At 42.2% G+C, this 14,463-nt stretch overlaps 1 non-coding gene across 1 annotated transcript; it reads left to right on the forward strand.

Moving 5' to 3' along the window:
• Positions 1-3,783: 3,783 nt before the first annotated feature.
• On the forward strand, positions 3,784-3,855 carry TRNAH-GUG (transfer RNA histidin (anticodon GUG)). Its single transcript has one exon. It is a non-coding gene; the product is annotated as a tRNA-His (tRNA).
• Positions 3,856-14,463: the final 10,608 nt, after the last annotated feature.

Below are 14,463 nucleotides of genomic sequence, written 5' to 3' on the forward strand. Positions count from 1 at the left end.
TAAATCCTTAGTCAAAAATTTCTTAGATTCCACAAGGATCCCCTTCTCCTCCTGCCTTCAATCTTTCCCAGCATCTAGGTCTTTTCGAATGAATCAGTTCTTCACATCAGGAGGCCAAAGTATTGGAGTGTCAGCTTCAGCATCAGTCCTTCCAATGAATATTCAGGACTGATTTCCTTTACCATAGATGGCAGCCCACCAGGCTCCCCCATCCCTGGGATTCTCCAGGCAAGAATACTGGAGTGGGTTGCCATTTCCTTCTCCATGCATGAAAGTGAAAAGCGAAGTCGCTCAGTCGTGTCCAACTCTGCGACCCCATGGATTGCAGCCTAAGAGGCTCCTCTGTCCATGGGATTTTCGAGGCAAAAGTACTGGAGTGGGTTTCCATTGGAGCCTCTGGGATGAAATAATTGATGAGTATTGCTGTTCTCTTTTATAATAGTCCAGGCTCTCAAGATGGGTAAATTCTAAAGTGAGTATTTACTGTTCTATTTACTTTTTCCAGTTCTGATCTTCATTTCACTCCTCTGTTCAAAAACCTTCAGTGCTTCTCCATTAATTAAACACTGCCCTCTGCCAGGTCTTCAGTGGTAATTCTCTTGAGAACAAAAATTAAACTTCACCACTTTTATTTCCCATCTTAACTACTTGTTGTGTGTGTGGTTGTGTGCCCCTTACAGATGGAGGACCAGTAAAACTACCTATTTTCTTGCACGCAAATATTTCCAAAAGCCTAGTAGGTGTTTCTGCAGTGGGTCTTGTTTCCTCCCTCATGTCTTTCCTACATGAAAAAGTTTTCTTTCCTATCTTCTGTGCTCTTGTAGTTCTGGCAATGTCAGCACAGTTGGTAAGTGTCCCTGCAACAGGCTGAGCTTCTTGAGGCCAGGGACCATATTCAATTCCTTTTTATCCCCAGCATTTAGCCCAGTGCCTGGTTCACAATAAGTGATTGGAAAATGGTTTCAAAATGAATAAATGAAGTAATGTAACCCAAGGTCTAGTTATTTAGGTTGCTGTCCCTAAAGCTTCCTGTCTTATTCTTGCAGTCCCTTTTGATGTGAAATCCCTCCCAGCTGCATCTCTAGCTTTGCAAAATTCTACCCATCCTTTAAGATTCACTCACAGTGACTGCTCAGTGAACATGAGAGAGTAAACTCTGGACCTTGGAATGTTCACTTGATCAGGCAGGGTCATCAGCTGGCAAGTTTACTAAGTCACCCTTAAGTCACTAAGTTCCCAAGGCAAGTACATCCACAATAAAAATAGCACAAATGATAGTGATAACATTAATCTATAACATTCATGGGTTATATTAATTGAGTTCTTATCATGTGCCAAAACTTTCAGGAAGCCTTTTATATATGTTATTAAATTATCAAATTAGCCTATGAAGAAAGTATTATTATTTGCAAAACAATAAATGAGGAAAAAGAGGCCCAGAGGGACTAAATAGGTTGCCCAAAGTCATATAGCTAGAAATATCAAAACCAACATTAAGATCCGAGTCTGGTCAACTCCAAAGTCATCAGTCTTCATCTGGAGCTAAATAGATCACTGACAAATTATATGGATGTTAGAGACATTGGTGATATGGAATCATGAATACAAAAAGACCACTAAAACCTGTACTCACGTACCAGTCAATGAATAAATTGATATTTATTGAGCACCAACTGTGGGATGGGCCTTGTTCTAGGAGCAAGAGGATACAGAGGGTGAATAAGTCAGTCAAGATCCCCGCTGTCAGGGAGTTTACTTTCCAACGGGAGGCACTCTTAGAAGAGATGACATTCAAGCAAGCCCTGGATGAGTAGGAGTAGCCTATGGGAAGACTCTGTTCCCACTAAAAAGAAGGAAATGCAAAAGCCCCAAGACTAAGGAAACTGGTGGAGGAACCAGCAACTACAGACAGCTGAAGGGAGCTGATTGGACTTTCTGGGCACGCGCACTTCAAGCGCAGGAACCTGACCCAGGTTGTGAGCAGCCCGGAAGGCGAAGTTAGTAAGCACAGGGAGCAGTTACCCTGCCTGTGTAGGAAGACTGAAGAGGGTCCTTTTGTCGCTATGAATCTTTTCCGTCTTTTCATCTGTGCCACTCACACTATTCACAGTACCTGAAGATGAATCAAATTATATGTGACTTTGAGGCACATTAAATAAAATCAACACTAATTTAAAAAAGCCCAATGAAGTACACGACATATTCTAGGAAGAATTTTCTTTTTAGAGACATCATACTAACTGGGTTCTGCACATCAGACATCTCCCTACTTTGTTGTGTTTTCAAAGTCATTTAAGAAGAACTGAGCTGCATTTTCACTAATGTTCCAATGGTCTGTAGGGATACATTCAGAATCAGGAGTGAGGCCCAAATAAGAACAAATCTTTTGATAAGGACATACAATTTAAAAGCAATAATGCTGCTGCTGCTGCTGCTAAGTCACTTCAGTCGTGTCCGACTGTGCGACCCCATAGACGGCAGCCCACCAGGCTCCCCCGTCCCTGGGATTCTCCAGGCAAGAACACTGGAGTGGGTTGTCATTTCCTTCTCCAATGTGTGAAAGCAATAATAAAACAGACTAAAATTCCATCTGCTTTTTATTATCACTGTACCTTGACAGTTACATACAAGGTTGGTGATGAAGTACATCTTTTGGGGATGAACAGTTCCCCCCACCCCTCCACCACATGTTTCCAATTCCAAATCCAGTTTATGGTCCCATTTTTGCTCCTGCTTTGGCCCCACACTTGATGACCTTCTTGTCCCCTGGGTCTTGTTAGGGGTGCTGTGAGGAGCTTCCTCTCTTGTTTAGGAGGGTTCACAGCACTTCTTTCCTCAGAAGGACTTCCCCTCACTTTGCTGTTTATCTGCTTTTGTAAAGTGACCCTCTAGCCAGTCATTTTTTTTTCATGTTTTCTCAATGACAGTCTGACCCATTCAATACTTATTGCCTTTCATCTCTCTCAAGAAGCAGGCATATGGTAACTTTATTTTTTAACCAAGAGAATTACCTAGTTGTGTTGGTATATAAATTCTTCAGCTCTTACTTCTCTGAATATTTTTGCATATTCCTCATTAGTCTTAAATTTGTTTCTTATGATTGTTCTCTAGCTGTCAAGTCTTAACAAATATGTTATTAAATGTAAGTGTGTATGTATATGTTTGATGTTGATGGGACTATAATGACTATTGTATGCTTATGTTGGATTTTTACCATATCATTTAATAACCATGAGATCTGTACAGAAATGACTATGAAATCTACAGTTTAGTACCAAGATAATTAACATTTTAGACAATAAGGTTAAGATGTAATAGACCTATTGAAATCTTAGTTAAATTGGTATCTGTATTTAATCTTAGCAAGATTAAACTCACTGAAAATTTCTATTGCCTTTTATTTTAGGGCTTTCTAGCATCACTGACTCGATGGACATGAGTTTGAGTGAACTCCGGGAGTTGGTGATGGACAGGGAGGCCTGGCATGTTGTGATTCATGGGGTCGCAAAGAGTCGGACACGACTGAGCGACTGAACCGAACTGAACTGAGTCTTATGAAAAGAACTGATACGGAGCTTTAAAATGGTCTATTTCACTGAATCTGTGCAGTCAACAGGTAGTATTAACATGAGTTCAGTTCAGTTCAGTTGCTCAGTCATGTCTGACTCTGCGACCCCATGAACCGTGGAATGCAAGACCTCCCTGTCCATCACCATTAACATGAGTAAATTGAATGAAAACCCCAAAATTTTATGAATATTTTCTATTAGCTTATTATGGGCTTCCCTGGTGGCTCAGAGGATAAAGCATCTGCCTGTGATGCAGAAGACCCAGGTTCGATCCCTGGGTTGGGAAGATCCCCTGGAGAAGGCAATGGCAACCCACTCCAGTATTCTTGCCTGGAGAATCCCATGGACAGAGGAGTCTGGTGGGCTACAGTCCATGGGGTCGCAAAGAGTCGGACACAACTGAGCGACTACACTACTACTACTACTATGATTATGAGGGTCTTTGGGGGGTAAAGAAAGAATTTATGTCTACAAGACTCAGAATCCATGAGGTTATACTTTTCTGTAGATTATTAATTTAGTTAATACTGAGAGGTAAACCACCCCTCACCCAAGTGCAGCCTGGAAGTGAGAATAGTTAATGGCTCCAGGATCAGTCCTCAGCTGATGGGGGATGGGAACCAGTGAATAAATGCTACAGCCTTCCACCCTTCAGGTGGAAAGTTCTACCTTTCAGGAGGTACCCAAAGAATCAAGATAGGACCATCCTTGACAGTGAACACTTATGTTGGCTTTTCTTTCTGTCTTGATTTATTATTAATACTTTCCCCTCTCCTCTCCTCCTGGTTTTTAGGCTCATTTCACAAATAAATGACCTGCACTCAAGTCCTAGTCTCAAGTTGTTCTTTAGGGAGAATCTGAACTAAGATATTTGTACCAGAAATAGCCCTAGAAAGCAGACCCTGGAAATGTCTTCCTGGTGGTTGGCTAGTGGTAAATGGGTGGGTTGGCTAGTGCTAAATGGGTGATGTTATCCTTTGCGTGCGGTAGCATCACAGTTGCTAAGGCTCTCACTGTGGAGGTTGGGTAAGATATACGTGAATGGGGAGGCACTGAGTAGTTCAGAAGCTCAGCACCTGAGTTGTATGGGCAGTAGCTATTATAAAGATGATGGAGTTGTCTGGATGTCTGCCTCAGAATCTTTGAAGGGAAAGAACAAATCCAGGTCAGCCAATTGTCAAGGGAAGCTGTAAGAGCCAGAAGTCTTGCTTGGCAGCATATAAAAAGAGTCTTGTCTCTTGCAGCTGTAGGGCAGCCTGCACTAAAAGTCAGGCCCAAGATTTAAATAAGGTGGCAGGATTGCAAAGAACACTGCACAGCCTCTACCACTCTCGTGTGCTGGAGTCTGGGCCCCAGAATAAAGAAATTTTCTAGAATGTGTCTAAGAAACTTAAACCACTCCCTATCTTCCTCTGAACCCACTGGGCTGGCAGAAATAACCGTCTTCTCTTGCCTGGAGACCATGCAGAGACTTCCCCTGAAGTGGCTGTGTTGCAGGATATTTGTTCTCAAGCTCTGATACTCCCATACCCATTGCCTTCAGGCCAATAATTAGGGTTAGGTTTCAGCAGAACCCCAAGAGAGAAGGTTTAAAACTTATTGTGGTAGAAATAGGTATTCACCCAAATAATTGTGGAGTGTGGCTAGAATGTACTGTGTAGAACCAGAGGAGCATGTGTAGGAATGGATATTAAGAGTATCAGGATGGGTGAAGTGGTGGAGGAACAGAATATAAAGCTAGATGGGGGAGAATGAAATGACACTGGAGCACTCTCCATAACTTGGGATTAAATGTCCTGGCAAAGAAACGTGCAACTGGTCCCAATATGCTACTGGGATGGGAAGATTGAACATGACAGTGACCTTCAGCAAATAAGGGGGAGATGCTAGAACTGATGTGGGGACATATGGAGGAAGGAATTGGGTCAGAGAGATGGGCTCGCAGGATGGACTTATTACATAAGACCAGAGATGCCACCTGCTGACTAGGCCCAGAAAGTACTGCTTTTATAAAAGTGATAAAGAATGTACTAGTAAGGGGCTGGATGAAGCACAATCTGGAATCAAGATTGCCGGGAGAAATATCAATAACCTCACATACACAGATGACCACCCTTATGGCAGAAAGTGAAGAGGAGCTAAAGAGTCTCTTGATGAAACTGAAAGAGGAGAGTAAACAAGCTGGCTTAAGACTCAACATTAAAAAAACTAAGATCATGGCATCTGGTCCCATCACTTCATGGCAAATAGATGGGGAAGCAATGGAAACAGTGACAGACTTTATTTTCTTGGGCTCCAAAATCACTGCAGATGGTGACTACAGCCATGAAATTAAAAGACACTTGCTCATTGGAAGAAAAACTATGACCAACCTAGATAGTATATTAAAAAGCAGAGACATTACTTTGCCAACAAAGGTCCATCTAGTCAAAGCTATGGTTTTTCCAGTAGTTATGTATGGATGTGAGAGTTGGACTATAAAGAAAGCTGAGCACCAAAGAATTGATGCTTTTGAACTGTAGTGTTGGAGAAGATTCTTGAGAGTACCTTGGAGTGCAAAGAGATCCAACCAGTCCATCCTAAAGGTAATCAGTCCTGAGTATTCTTTGGAAGGGCTGATGCTGAAGCTCCAATACTTTGGCCACCTGATGCAAAAACTGACTCATTGGAAAAGACCCTGATGCTGGGAAAGATTGAAGGCAGGAGGAGAAGGGGACGACAGAGGATGAGATGGTTGGATGGCATCACTGACTGGATGGACATGAGTTTGAGCAAACTCTGGGAGTTGGTGATGGACAGGGAAGCCTGGTGAGCTGCAGTCCATGGGGTCACAAAGAGTCAGACACGACTGAGCTACTGAACTGGCTGAGTAAGGGGCACCAAAATCACTGGAAGCTGAGAGGTGGCATCCTGGTAGGCAGGGATTAGCAATCGTAGGTGCTTTTGCAAAATAATCTACCTAGAGTCAATGGGAACAGTAAGATTTCAGGATAACAGAGGCCAGTGGCAGCACGTTAGCATCAGGTGCAAAATATATATAATTATCAGAATTAACAGCAAGGGTGGATATCAGGCAGAGCAACCTGACCTTCAGGGATCTGTAGTGATGGTTGATATACTGTGCTGTTTTTAGGGCAGAGACAGTGGGTCAGCCGGGGAGATCCTTGACTTGTATAACTAGAAAAAGATTAAGAATTGGTGAACGAAAGACTGATGTCACTTCTTCACTATAAATAATCTCTCTCCCAGTTTTTGTGTTTAAATGGTTCCCAGACCCAAAGCCCATTACTTCAGGGGGAGGGGAGTGGCACCTGGAGGTAGCTCTCCAGCAAGGATATATAACACATTCCTTCAGTTCTTCCCCAATACAAGTATATACTGAGAGAATTTGTATATGAGTCCTGTCCATGTAGATATGAGCTCAGAATTATAAAGGCTCCCAATTATATTCCTATTCAACTCAACTGCAGACCCCTGCAAAAACCAGATGGATTGTTGCGATAAATATGGACTACATAGACTTAAACGTAGGTCCCTCCAATTATAGCTGCTGTACTGTGTGTATGGCGTCTTTATTACAGATCTGCAACTTGGTTTATGGCTATTGGTCTGAGGAATGCATTTTCTTTCAATTCTTTAAATTACCTTCCACCTTTTCCACACTTTTCCACATTTTCACAATGTGGAAAAAACAGTGATACACATTCATTGACTTCGACCAAAGATATATTAACTCTCCTGATCTGTGACACAAAATAACCTTCATAAACCTTAACCATGTTGATATTTTTAGCATAATGCACTGGTCCATTATATCATTAATATGATGTTAATTGGAGCTGGTGAACAGAAAATAGCAAATATTATGGATGCTTTAGACATATGTGGTCCAAAGGATGAAAGATAAATTGAAAATGATTCAGGGGCCTGCTGAATTGGTAAAGTTATTAGGGATCCAGTTGTCTGGGGGTATGTTGGGATATCCCTTTAAGGAGAAAACCAAATTATAGCACATTATGCCCTCAATAACTAAGAAAGAGGCTCAGTGCTTGTGGGGACTCTTTATATTTTGAACATAGCCAGTTTTGAGTGGAGACCATAGCAAGAAAAGACTTTATCACAGGTTAGGGTTGCATTGCAGTTGTGCTAAATGATCCAGCGGACCAGTAGTGTTAGATGTACCCGTGGATACTATAAAGGATATGTTTAGTCTCTGACAAGCTCAGATAGGAGAACCACAGGACAGACCTATAGGTTCTGGACATCATTATGCCTTCCGTGGCACATAACCACTCACCATAGTAAAACAAGCTCCATGAGGGCTACTGTGATACTGGAGACATGAGGCAACCTGACCATAGGATGCCAAATGACTATGAGAATGAGTTTGCTCACCATGGGCTGGGTGATATCATTACCAGTGAATCATAAGGTGCTATCACAACCCACTGCATGATGAAAAATTGTTCATGAGGATCAGGCCCAAGCAGGTCTCGAGGGTGTGTCACCTTGGTGGCATAGAATCTTTTCTTCATTTTAGGCATATGGTGTCACGGCAGCTTCCATATGATCCAGTGGTGGAAGAGGATATTACTCAGGTCTGGTTCATACATGGGTTGAATCAGTATATTGGGAGAAGAAGGAAGTGAACAGTTGTCACATTGTAATCATTCAATATTGATCTTTAAGGATAGAGTGAGGGGAATCCTCCTAGTAGAGTTGTGGTTGGGATACTTGATTGATTTGTATGGGAAGAGAAATGGCCAGAGATATGGATATATATCTGCCTGCAATGCAGGAGACCCTGGGTTCAATTCCTGGGTAGGGAAGTTTCCCTGGAGAAGGGATAGACTACCCACTACTGGATTCTTGGGCTTCTGTGGTAGCTCGAGATGGTAAAGAATCCACCTGCAATGCGAGAGAGCTGGGTTCTATCCTGGGGTTGGGAAGATCCCCTGGAGGAGGGCATGGCAACCTACTCCAGTATTATGGCCTGGAGAATCCCCATGGACAGAGGAGCCTGGCAGGCTACCATCCATGGGGTCTCAAAGAGTCAGACATGACTGAACGACTAAGCACAGCACATCGTGGATATATATATAGGCTCCTTGGTAGGGAGCAAATAATTTGGTTAGTTGGTCATGGGCATGAAGCTAGCAAGACTGAAAGATTGGAGATATGTAGGTGAACCTATAAGAGTGGACACAAAGGGATCTGTTCCAGGGGAGATGCTCAACAACTAGGTGGACAGGATAACTTACTCAGTGAATATCAGCCCATCTCTCTCCCTGGCCACCTAATCCTTGAGCAGTAGGTCCATATATGGAGTGGCTGTACTAATATAAATGGAGCCTCTGTATTTTTCCAACAGAATGAGCTGCCTCTCACCAAGGCTGACCCACTGCCAATGCTGAATTTCTCGTGTGTTAATACTAAGGAATGACATCGAACCCTCAGTGGGGAATGATACCTGAAGGATATCAACCAGCTTCTCAGGGTCAGGTTAATGACACTGGAGTTCTTCCACCTTGGAGGTGGCAACTCAGACCATGTGATTTCAATCCATATCTGGGACTTCATTCTGCTTAAGGAGAGATATAATTGTTTTATTAAAAGCATAAAGAGAATCCATAAATATCTTTGAGGTATTTCTGGTTTAAGCATAATTACTGACAAACCATTTGGCCTAATTTTCTTGGATTCCCCCTGTAGTGGACATGAGGTGGGATAGTGAGCGAGCTGTTACCATTCTCCAGGGGAGAGCCTTTAAAAAAAGACTTCAAATGGCTTCTTCATAAATAAAAATCCCAATCCCAACTTCTCCCTTAGGTTCTCCTGCATGTCTAAACTTCCTCTAAATTTCTAGCACTCATTACATGGGTATAATAGGAGTTTGTCTAATCTTAAGAAAGGATTCTAGCATTAATTAAAGCAATCAATGACTGGGCACTTCCTGCCTGCTAGCCACTAGACTGGGTTTTTTGCATGAAGTATTTTACTGTCTTTCAGAACAATTGTACCCGGCAAATATTATAATCATGACATTGTTTATGAGGACACCGTGGATTAGAGAAGTCAAATCACTTTCCTATAGCTATGCAAGTTGGTCAGTTGTGAAGCTAGGATAGAACCTGGTTGTGGTCCTCAACGATACATACAGGACTCTCACTTGAGTTTTGAACTTCAGAGTTATATAATCCAGTGGGTCAGTTGAATTCTCTACCTCCCAAGAATTACTCTCCCTCTTTTTTTTCTCCCTATGTTTTTTTTTTTTGTTGTTGTTGTTGTTGAAAACGACTTTATTTATTTAATTTTTTTTTATTGGAGGCTAATTATTTTACAATATTATATTGGTTGGTTTTGCCATACATTGACATGAATCCCTTTCCCCTTCTGTCAGATTTCAAACCACCTCTACAGGCACAGTTACAGATTGTGGTTAGTTAATTTGCCATAAAGACCAGTTGGCATACATTTTGATAACTCAGTGATTTTGCCTTGCATCACTTGGTGCAGGATCCTGGGACTCAAAAAGATAATAGAGCAACCTGGCTTAATGGATACAGGAAAGACACGTCAGAAGTCCACGAGGCATGACTTCAGAGTGCAGTTACCACTATTGGCCACCAGATGGCAGAGATACTCAGGGAAGCGCTCCATGGAGGCTACAGGTGAGCTGGCGGCCTGTCTGACTTGAGGCTTCCCACAGGCCTGAGAGTTGAAAGCGGAGGGGTTTGTTAATAGCGTTCTAAGCAGAGAGGGCCAGCTGTTTAGGCAAATATAATTAAGAAAGGTTTAAAATAGAATTCACTGGTGAGTTTCAAAGAGGCTCACCTTGGTTCTGATGGAAAATTAATGCCAGAAAAATGAAATCTCACAGAGTATGTGTGTGTGCGTGTGTGCGTGTGTGTGTATGTGAGAGAGATTCGGAGGTGTGGCTCACTGAAAGGCATATTTTCAAAGAAACAGCATCAAAACTCAAGATCAACAGTTGAACTAGAGAACAGGCTGAATATAAGTATCAGGCAGGATTCAGTCAAAATGATTAGTATTTTAGTATGAATTATGTAATGTGGATTCTGCTGCAATGAGGTTCTAGAAGGGGGTTCTTAATTTTTTTTAAAGCGATGGGCCTCTTTGACAGTCTGGTGAAATGTATAAATCCTGTGGTAGATAATATTTAACAAAAATGGCCTCACCCATATTTCAGATCTCTTTTTCCAGAAGCTTTTTCTTCCCCATCAGGAGGCAGAGTCTGTGTGCTCCTCCCATATACCTGGGTGGATCTTCATGACTGCCTCAACTAATAGAGGACAGTAGAAGTGACTCTTGTGACTTTTGAAGTTAAGTAATAAAAGGTGTAATAACTTCCTGCTGGCCACCTCTGTCTTGGGTTTCCAAGCTGCCGTGTGAGGAGTCAGGCTACCTTGAAGCTGCCATATTAAGAGAGACCACATGGAAAGACACATTGTTTTGTCTTGGGAATGGTAGATTATGCTATGAGACTGATAGTCTCTTTGTCAGTAGTTTATTTAACGCAGGTTTGTTGTAGAATTTCACAAGCCGCTAGCATATAGGCTAATGTCTCTTCAGTTCAGTTCAGTTGCTCAGTCATGTCCGACTCTTTGCGACCCCATGAATCACAGCACGTCAGGCCTCCCTGTCCATCACCAACTCCCGGAGTTCACTCAAACTCATGTCTATCGAGTCGGTGATGCCATCCAGCCATCTCATTCTCTGTCATCCTCTTCTTCTCCCGCCCCCAATCCCTCCCAGCATCAGAGTCTTTTCCAGTGAGTCAGCTCTTCCATGAGGTGGCCAAAGTATTGGAGTTTCAGCTTTAGCATCAGTACTTCCAATGAACACTAGGGTAATCCCTCCAGGGACCACTGCCTGCCTTGTGCTTCTGTGAACCAGAGCTCAAGATGGGAAAAGATATCCCTTCTTTTCCTAAGGCTGCTGTACGGTTTAACAGCACTGGTGACCCAGAGCACCCTGGCCATGGCAGGAGCGAGGAGCTAGGTCCTAAAAAGTTTGTACTTTTTCCCAGATCGACACTCTAGGACATTCCTCACAAACTCTCGGTGTTCACAGTCTAAATGCTTCCTTGCCATAGTCCCCCTGCTTCTCTGTGTGCTCTGACTGATAACCCCCCAGCAGGACCCATCAGCAGCTGTGCTTATCAAAGACAACTAATGCGATGGCAACATCCTGACACAACTTCTAAAAACAACTCTTTTTGGTCTTTGTCATAAATAAGTGGATTTGAAATCATATCTAACCAATGCCCAGCACTGGTAGAGATGGAGATGCTGAGTGAGCCCACCTGTTCTTGCCCCTGGTGGTTCAGGTCTTCCCAGACTGGGAGCTAGACTTGTAAATAGATGGTTCCAGCCCCAGCCACTTTTTTGTTGTTTTTCAGTCACCAAGTTGTGTCCAACTCTTTGTGACCCCATGGACTACAGCGCGCCTGGCCTCTCTGTCCTTCACCATCTCCTGGAGTTTCCTGACTGCAGTTCTATGAGATCCCCTAAGGCAGACTGGCCTAGTGGAGGTCAGTCAGCCCCAGAATCATAAGAGATAACAATAAAATGATTGTTGTTTTAAGCCACAGTTTGGTGGTGATTTGTTCCACAGCAGTAGGTAACACAAACAGACCCCATCTCAGAGTGTTTCCAAAGGCTAAAATATTGGGTTAGCCAAAAGTTCCTTTGTATTTTTTCTGTAAGATGCCATGGAAAAACCAGAACAAACTTTTTGGCTAACCCAGTAGCATATATAAGATTACAAAGGCATATTGAAAGATTAAAAACCCAATATGTGACAATACATGTGCTTTTATCAATGTATTAAATGAGATTTATGTTGCATGTATTGACTACTGTAATTTCAACGTGTTAATGAGTGTTTGGACTTGTCCACTCAGCAAAAATTTTCTGTGATATAAATGATATAAAGATATTGGCTACTTTTTTGATAAAGTTACAGGTACTTCTAATACCATTGCCACATGCAGCTTTTATTTATTATGGAAGGAAAAGCTAAATTTCAGTTACAGATGAGTGAAAAGAAAAGGAATGACGGTGTAATTTGTTTCCCATTTATTCCTCTTTCTCCCCCACACCCAACTCAGAACCATAGGAAGCTGGTGCTTGTGAGAATCTCAGGAATTATAAACCAATCCTTCCTTTTCCCTATGTTGGAAGTGAGGGGAATGACATTAAGTCCGATGACAAATTGAGATTATAATGGAGTCATCATAACTCAGGCATATAAAAATGGAGTGAGGTGACCATTTAGAGTCTGCTCTCAGACATTTCCCAAGTTCACCCCTGAGAACTTGAACTTTCTATAAACTATACCTATGCCAAGGACACCAGCCATTTTAAAAAACATCTGCTAATTGCAACCTTGAGTCTCAAGGTTTTTCCCCTTATAACTAATTATGCTACCATTTCGGACCCCAACCAATCCTTACTTAATAAGCTCTTGCTTCTTGCCAGTTCCAGTTATGATTCTTAACAAACCACTCTTCTAACTAACTGTAACCTTGCAGTTTTTGCCTTTATAAACCTCCTGCATTTTGCAGTTTGGTGGAATATGATTCAAACTTGAATCATGTGTCTTAAATCTGTGTCTCTTGGGCTGCAGTCCTAACAAACCCCCAATAAGCATCTTTAATTTCAGTCGTGTTTCCATTTCTCAAATTTTGGTTAACAAGTCTTTTCTCAGTATCAGTGGCTCTTTGGGAGTGGTGTATTTTCCCAAGCCACTCCTCTGCTCCCCTGACTTGTCTGTCTTCTGCACTTCCTTTCATATATCTGTTGTGACTCTTTTTCCATGGCTTTGTCTTCTTGTGACCCTTACTAGTCTTGAAATTAGATGAAGAGCTTTAAAATTAAAGCTGTGCGTGTACTCACCTCTTCTTGATCTTGCCCACAGTTCCAGAATTCATTGCTCAGTTTCCTCCTTTACATGCTGTGATTTGTCATGTGACCCCTCTACTTAAACAGATCGTGAATCTATGCATATCCCTACGATCTACCCCCAGAATACTCTGTATATAAATCCTCCTCCATTTATCCAAATTAGTGTCTCCTCAGTATGAGTCTAAGCACTGCTTGTAGAAGAATGATGTGGTCCCACTTCTAACCTAAAGACTACCTGGGGGCAGGTCTTAAGAACTTGCCTTGTGACAAGCTGCTTTGGGTGATCTCATGGCCCTGATGGTTTGAGAGCCCCAGATCTGAGCCCCGCTCTTGTTGAAGAAGGTCCATACAAGTTGCACTTTTTCACTGTAGCCTCTTCTACTTACTGTAGCCTGTTCTACTTACCATAGCCTCATCTGCCTCTGACATTCCCATTTTCAGAATTGTTATTTATCTTACCATGTCCTGCCTTCTTGATGGAAAAGTCAGAGCAGGGAGGAAGAAGAGAATCAGGTGGTGAGCACTTATCATGTGGCAGATACTCTGTGAGATCCAGTGAAGTAGATGTTATTGACCTTGTTTTACAAATAAGAATATTAAAGTTCAGAAAGTTGAGCAACTGGTTCAGGGTTCCACAGTTACCAAACATGGAAATAAAGTTCCAGCCTTGATCATTTTATTTTTAAGCCCCAAAACCTCTTTTCTTCCCCTGACACAGATCCTATTCAACTGAACGTCAGGGTTAGCAGTTTTCACATGCTGAGTCCCAATGTATGTTCCTTTTACCCAATAACCACAACTTTCCCTAAAGTGTTTATAGATTTTTCCTCATTTTGTGCACCCCTCCCCACCCAATTAATGTATATCTTTCTAAAAGTTCTGCATTGATTTCATCTCTTTTCTCACTCTTCCTCCTGACCTAATTTTTTTGACCTGTGTGCTAGATGCTCATATCCATCTCCAGC

The sequence above is a fragment of the Moschus berezovskii genome, chromosome 7, assembly GCF_049115385.1.
Source record: "Moschus berezovskii isolate FMDL1 chromosome 7, NW_MosBer_1.0, whole genome shotgun sequence".
Taxonomy (NCBI): domain Eukaryota; kingdom Metazoa; phylum Chordata; class Mammalia; order Artiodactyla; family Moschidae; genus Moschus; species Moschus berezovskii.